We start from the raw sequence: 7,371 nt of genomic DNA, 5'->3' as shown, positions 1-7,371 counted from the left end.
CGGATATCTGCTCTCCAGGCATTAAGTCTATCTTCCGAGGATTCCGGAGAGGAGTCAACCAATAGAGGATAAAAATCTGATATCATCCCCCTTCTAAATGGGTCATTAACCAAAGCTTTCTCCAGCACAGACGTGGATGGGGCCAGCATGGATTGCCCCAAATTAGTTCTAATAAAATCCCTCAGTTGCAGATATTTAAAGAAGTGTTTGTGAGGGATATCATATTTAGTGACAAGTTCCTCGAACGAGAGCATACTCCCTCGACCCCTCTCAAATACGTCCCTTAGTTGACCTATTCCCCTATCCGCCCATAATTTAAACCCCCCATCAGCTCTGCCTGGCACAAATTGGTTATTACCCCATATTGGGCTGAAGCAAGAGAGACGCGAATGTTCTCCCAGATATATATTGACCTCATGCCAGACTTCAATCATTGTTTTAACTATAGGATTGCTTGTAATTCTTTTTAGGTTTTTATAAGTATCTGAGTACATATAAAGGGGGAGTGGTAATTTCAAGGAGCTCGATTCCACATCTTTCCATGCCGGCGCCGCATCCGTTGTAAAGTAGAACATTAGCGTTCTCAATTGAGCTGCCCAAAAATACCACAGCAGGTTAGGACACTTTAATCCCCCCCTATCATAGGGTAGATAGAGCAAGGACAATCTAAGTCTAGGACGTCTATTGTTCCAAATAAAGTTGGTAAACAATTTCCTGGTTCTAGAAAATAAGTTTGGTGGAGGTGGCAAGGGTACGTTTTGAAATAAATATAATAGTTTGGGAAGTACATTCATTTTGAGTATATTAATTCTGCCAATTAAAGATATTGAAAGACTTGACCATCTATTAATTGAATTTTCGATTGTGGTTAAAATTGGGTTATAATTAGTATTCACCATCTCTTCCAACCTTGGCACAATTTGGATTCCCAAATACGTAAAGACATTTACTGGTCTGAAGTGACAGACATGACCGGGAGGGTTTGATCTTTCTTCCGAGTTCAGAAGCATAATGGATGACTTGGAGTTGTTTACTTTGTAGCCAGATATGCGACCATATGATGTTATTAGATCTAGAATAGCTGGAACAGATACCTCCAAATTTTTTAGGAATAGTATTACATCATCAGCATATAAAGATATGCGGTGCTCTAGATTTTCTATATTAATACCTGTAATTAGTGTATGTTCCCTTACAGCAATAGCAAATGGTTCAATTGCGATCAAAAATAAGAGAGGTGATAAAGGGCATCCCTGTCTACAGCCTCTATTGATCCTAATCGGTCCAGATATATTATTGTTGGTTATTATTTCTGCATATGGATCGTTGTACAACAGTCTTACCCACTTACAAAAGTTCTCCCCCAAGCCAAATCGACCAAGGAGCTCGAATAGAAACGGCCACTCTACGCGGTCAAAGGCCTTTTCGGCATCGAGAGACAAAAAGGCTGTATCTGGCGCCCCCTTCTGGACATGCAGTAAATTCAATACTCTCCTTACATTGTGAAAACCCTGGCGGGCCACCATGAACCCATTCTGGTCCTCATCTATAATTTCTGGTAAAACAAGTTCTAGTCTCTTTGCAAGTATTTTGCAAAGTATCTTAAGATCAGAATTTAGGTGACATGGTGTTGTGCTCTCAACCCAGGCACAATAAACTTACTACAGCCTACAATCCTAAGCCGTACAGGGTGACCACCGTCAAGGGCTCTATGGTCACGGCTGAGCGGAATGGACACCAAGTGACAAGAAACTCCTCCTTCTTCAAGAAGCTCAACCCTGGCCTGCGTGACACATCTGCAACAGAAGAAGAGGATGGAGAAGTCACCGCTGACACAGTCCCAGTGTTGGAAAGGTACCCCGCTAGGCACCGACAGCCTCCACAGTACCTCAATGACTTTGATACAGCCTGAGAAAACAGGCAACATGGACTAAAAAAATAAAATAAAAATGGCCTGTGAAATGGACTGAATTTGCTAAAGTTTGAAAAGAGTGCTCAGTAATATAAAAAAAGAGATTCATCTGTAGACAAGTTTCTGAATCTGAAAGTGTTTACAAGGGTGATTCTATGTTCTATATTTGAAATGGCATTTGTGAAAGCACTTACTTGATGCATTACACTGAAGCAATCTGATTGTTTATTTCATAGTGTTTAATGTTGTTTACAGACCAAGTAGATGTTTAGTTAATGAGTAACCAGAAGTGGAAGTAACAGACAACTTTGAGTTCAAGTAAAAAAAATAAATAATAAGTGATGTAATATTCAGATCACGCCAGTAGTAGTAGTAGTAGTAGTAGTAGTAATTTATTTATTTGTCCCCGTAGGGAAATTGAGTTGCAGCAGATCACTTGACATTTCATCTAAAAAAAACAACAACAACAACACAGATAAAAACAGCACAGTACAACTTTCACACAGATTAACACTCATCATCAGTGAGTCAGCTTTATATTTATCACAGCCTTAACCTGGTCAGACCAGCTGAGCAGGCTATGAGCTGACCAACACTAACAGTGACTATCGATTATTATTAAGGGATTTAATGGCCTGGGGCACAAAAGAAAATTTAGCTCTGTTTTTAATAAACAGAGGGGGGCGATATCGTCGCCCGGATGGAAGAGGGTTAAATGAGTGGGCAAGGGGGTGCCTTTGGTCACCTATAATATTCCTTGCCTTTTTCTCTATCCTATCTCTGTAGATGCCTTCCATACATGGCAAAGTAATGCGCAGCAATTTACTAGATATGGTTATAATTCCTCTAACCCTCTTTTTCTGTGCCTCTGTGGCATTGCCAAACCAGCAGGTAATACAAAAAGAAAGAATGCTTTCAATGAAGGAGCAATAGAACATTTGAAGCATTCTCCTTTCAACATTAAAGGACAGGAGTTTCTTTAGGTGGAACATTCTTTGTTGAGACTTGGTGCAGATTTGATCTGTCCACTTGTCCCACTTAAGCTTGCTGTCAAGCACAATCCCTAAATATTTAAACTCACAGACTTGTTGTATTGGCTTTCCATTAATTAAGGTTACTGTGTTGGGGGCTTCCTCTTTTCTAAAATCAACACACATTTCCTTGGTTTTAGATGGATTGAGGAGGAGGTTTGACTTTTCGCACCAGTTAACAAAATATTCAAGTACTGGGCCATGCTCCTTTTCCTCATCATGTAAAAGACTGACCAAGGCAGTATCATCCGCATACTTCATAAAGAATCTATTTTGAAAGATGCTAGAACATGAATTAGTGTATAAATTAAATAAAAGAGGGGACAGAACACATCCCTGAGGGGAGCCAATGGAAGTGATCATTTTTTCAGAGAGTGATGTTCCTACTTTGACCTGCTGGATTCTACCACTAAGAAAATCCACAATCCAGGCAATCAGGCCAGCTTCAAGTGCAAATTCCGATGATAATACATTGGCTAAAGTTCTGGGCCTGATTGTATTAAAAGCGGATGAGAAATCCGCAAATAAAATCTTAACATGAGCCTTGGGCTTCTCAAGGTGACTATAAATTATGTGCAAAAGAGTCGCAATGGCGTCATCCACCCCTCTGGATGCTTGATAAGCGAATTGCAGGGGGTCTAAGAGATGCTGTGTGTTAGACAAAATAAATTTCTTTACAAGACGCTCAAAGCACTTCATTATAAGTGATGTCAGAGCAATAGGACGAAAGTCGCTAGGCTGACTAGGATTTGAGGTCTTTGGCACTGGAGTAATGACCGCAGTTTTCCAAAGAGCGGGGACAATTTCAGAGGTGATGGAGGACTTAAAAAGGCCTGTAAACACAGGTGCTAATTGGTCTGCACAATTTTTTAAGACATTACCACTAATATTGTCAGGACCTGGGCTTTTCCGCGTGTTACAGCCTCTGAAAAGCTGACGGACCTGAAATTCCTCAATTTTAATGTTTGATGGAGGAGGTGGGAGGGGGTTAACAGTAAAAACCTCATCTGCAGGCTCTAGACTCTCAAAACGGCAGAAGAAGGCATTTAGCTGGTTCGCCATCTCAATTCCCTCACTCCCATTTAGGGGGAGGGAGGGTTTCCCCCTACCCTTGTGTGGTATACTTGTCATCTTTTTAACTCCCTGCCAAGCCTCTCTGGAGTTACTGGAGGTCAGGGAGGCCTCTAACTTAAGTTTATAGTTGTGTTTGTCCAAGTACACCTGTCTCTTAATTTCTCTTTGTAGTTCCCTTCTTGTGTGCTCATCTTGGTTTCTATAGGCTTTCCTTTTCTGAATAATAAGCTTCTTTAATTTGCTGGTAAACCATGGCTTATCATTTGAATAAACTTTGAATGTCCTATTGGGCAACACAGAGTCCACACAAAAATTAATATAGCCAGACACTGCCTCAACCTGCTCATTAATGTCGGTTGTGTCAAAGACTTCCCATGAAGTACAATCAAAACAGCCCTGCAGTGCCATGGTGCTTTCATTGTCCCACACTTTAACAGTCTTGACCTGGGGCTTCTCCCTCTCAAGCAGCCTTCGGTAGGCAGGGCAGAGATAGACCACATTATGGTCTGATGTTCCAAGTGGAGGAAGTGGAGTTGCAGTGTATGCGTCCTTAACAGTTCCAAAACATAAATCCAGTTTTGGAACTGAAATACTGAAATAAATAAAAACTGAAATAAATCCAGTAGTCTGAATCAATGTTAATGTTTACCATAAGCTTGCACGTACTGCTTACATCATTACGGTAGTATAAGCGCCAACCGGATGTGATGCCCGGGCGCGAGTTCTGTTTAGTTCTCCAGCAATAAAACAACATAATGCGAAGCTCCGTTTCATCCTTTATAGTAAGCTAAGTAAACGCTATTTTTTTTCTCGCGAACAAGTAAGAGCAAAGCCGAGTTGGTTTGACAAAGAACTGGAGAGCTAGTCACGGGCCCCTCCTTATATCTCCCTTTCTGTCCATCGAGGATGTTGTTATTTACGATATCTCATGCACACACCATGTTTACAGGTACGACACTAGAATGGGGTGTCCGGCTTGTCCTTGCCCCTAGACTAGCCTCAGGTCACCCTGATCCTTGACCTCTATGTTAGTGGGTAAACACAGATAAGTTAATCAACAGACCTTATGGCACCCTACAGGCCACAGTTAGAGAGGAGTGGTGACTTGTCTTCTTAAGCTTTTCTTCACCATTATTATATTTATATAGCATATAGGCCAGATGAAAAGTATATGTTAGCATAATAATGTAAGGTAAATTTTCTTCCATAGTCTCACAGTAACGGACGTTGTGGTCAGCTGATTCGGACATTGAAACACAAGCAGGTTCATGATGATTTATTTATTGAACAATTCACATGACTCTGCATTAGCAATCAAACCACTGTTATGCAATCAATATTAAAACTGCACAGTAAGATAATGATGCATATTGTGTCGACATTCATTTATCAAGAATATGTGGTTTTTATATCCACTCCAGTGTAAGCCACACCATTGTAGTTGCCGGTGGATGGGAAGACCAGCATGCTGCCATTCATGCATGTGATTTTCACTGTGGCCGAGTAGGCCAGGTTGATGACTGCTCGTCCCACTGACACCTCACCGCGCAAGGTCTTTCCTGCCGGGACCGTCATATTGATCTCATCTGATTCGGTTATGGTCTCAGAGGAGGTCATTGAGGAGGACTGCTGCGTTCCCGCGGTCACGCTAAACCCACCAGACACCTCCACCAGACTCGGGATCCCTGCTTTAACAGACATGCTGACGGTGGACTCAATCTTATTGGTGGTGCTCCAGGTGGAAGACTTGGTCACAGATCTGCTGTACGTACATTTCTGCACTTGAGCCACAGGAGTGTCGTTTCGATAAGACACAGATTTTAGATATTCTTTGTTTACCTACATTAAACACAGAAAAACACAAAGATGCATATTGTTCAGGCAACATACAAAATAATACTTAATAACCTGTACAGAAAATATAAACTTATTTAGTCTAACATTTATACTTCATAAATACATTTACACTTCATAATCCCCAGGGGGAGAAATTCTAAAGATTTAAGTGCTGACACTATTTTATTGAACTAATGTAATTAAACAAGACATTACTGTCAACCACAAATCAAATTATAATGTTTATACGGTGGACAGGAAGTAGTCCTTTATGGAACGCAAAGTGGGCCAACGAGCAATTGCTATGCTGATGATGACACTCAAAATGTAGATCAGCACCAACCCCTCCTCTCAGCTCCCACCCAGTCAACTGCCTACAGTTACTAGTCCACCTCTAATCTGTAATCTGAGGAGTAATCTGCCCTATGAAATATAGGTATTAAACATGCTTTTGTAGTGATAGGCTTTTCAGAGTTAATAAAGAAACACTTAAGTGAAAGTGAAGTTAAGTGAAATGTGTTGGCCCACTTATCCTACCATATTCTGACTCAGGTCTTCCACACTTAGCAGCACTCACCTGGGGTTTGTACATGGCCAGGCTGCGAAAGGTCACGTCGGATAGCACAGACGACTTGATGGCACTGATGAAGAGGAATCCCATACAGTCGACGTCTCCGCCAGCACTCCCCTGCAACCCCAGGCAGACTCCAGACCCCACATCGATGGAGTACTCGGTCTTCAGCCCCCAGCTATTCATGTACTCGAAGAACTCGCGTCCAGAACTCGTCCAGAACCTGATGCCACCCAGACGTGTCCCGGCACCATTCCCCCACAGGGACAGCTTGGTGATGCGCTCGCCAAGTTGGAAGGTAAACTCACTGAAAGTGTGTGCCTGTCCAAAGGTCTCCACACGCCCGTCGGTCAGTTCTGCCCGCACAGCTTTGATCTGCCAGCCGCCCACTGCCACTCCAATCTTCTTGAGGGTGGCACCATTGTCACGGCCAGTGAACTCAAATGAACTGCCTCCGTCTCCACCGATGAGATGCAGTGAAGTCGCCATGTTTAATAACCTGCAACAGAAATGTTCATCAATACAATCTATTGCAATGCTAAACACTAGAGTTCTTAGGTTCAAGACTCACCTACAGCCAGCTGAGACAACCTTCTTAAAGACCAATATGAATGTAACTAACTTATCAGCTTCCTGACTTTGTTAAATAGGCAGCCGCCCCCCCCCCCCCCCCCCCACTCCCCCGTCAACAATCCTGCCCGACCACAACCAAACCCCACCCCCCCCCGTCAACAATCCTGGCCGACCGCACCCAACCCCCCCCCCCCCCCCGTCAACAATCCTCTGGACCGCAACCAACAACAAACAATATAGAAAACACGTTGATATGTGTAATATGTCAAATGAAATTCCATCTAGTGAAATGGACTTGGCAGATTTTTCTATAAGTATGTTTAAATACATTTATAGTGCATAGTCCCATAAAATAAATGGTTTCATTATCTTCA

At 42.3% G+C, this 7,371-nt stretch overlaps 1 pseudogene across 1 annotated transcript; it reads right to left on the bottom strand.

The window, feature by feature from the left end:
• Window positions 1-5,406: 5,406 nt before the first annotated feature.
• Window positions 5,407-7,024, bottom strand: LOC311370835 (aerolysin-like protein pseudogene; annotated as a pseudogene). Its single transcript has 3 exons — window positions 6,996-7,024; window positions 6,431-6,923; window positions 5,407-5,856 (listed from the first exon to the last, which is right to left on the bottom strand). The product of its transcript is annotated as an aerolysin-like protein pseudogene (transcript).
• Between the last annotated feature and the right edge of the window lie 347 nt (window positions 7,025-7,371).

The sequence above is a fragment of the Micromesistius poutassou genome (assembly GCF_964030765.1).
Source record: "Micromesistius poutassou genome assembly, contig: SCAFFOLD_4599, whole genome shotgun sequence".
NCBI classification, from domain to species: Eukaryota; Metazoa; Chordata; class Actinopteri; order Gadiformes; family Gadidae; genus Micromesistius; species Micromesistius poutassou.
This window is presented reverse-complemented; position numbering and strand designations above follow the sequence as displayed.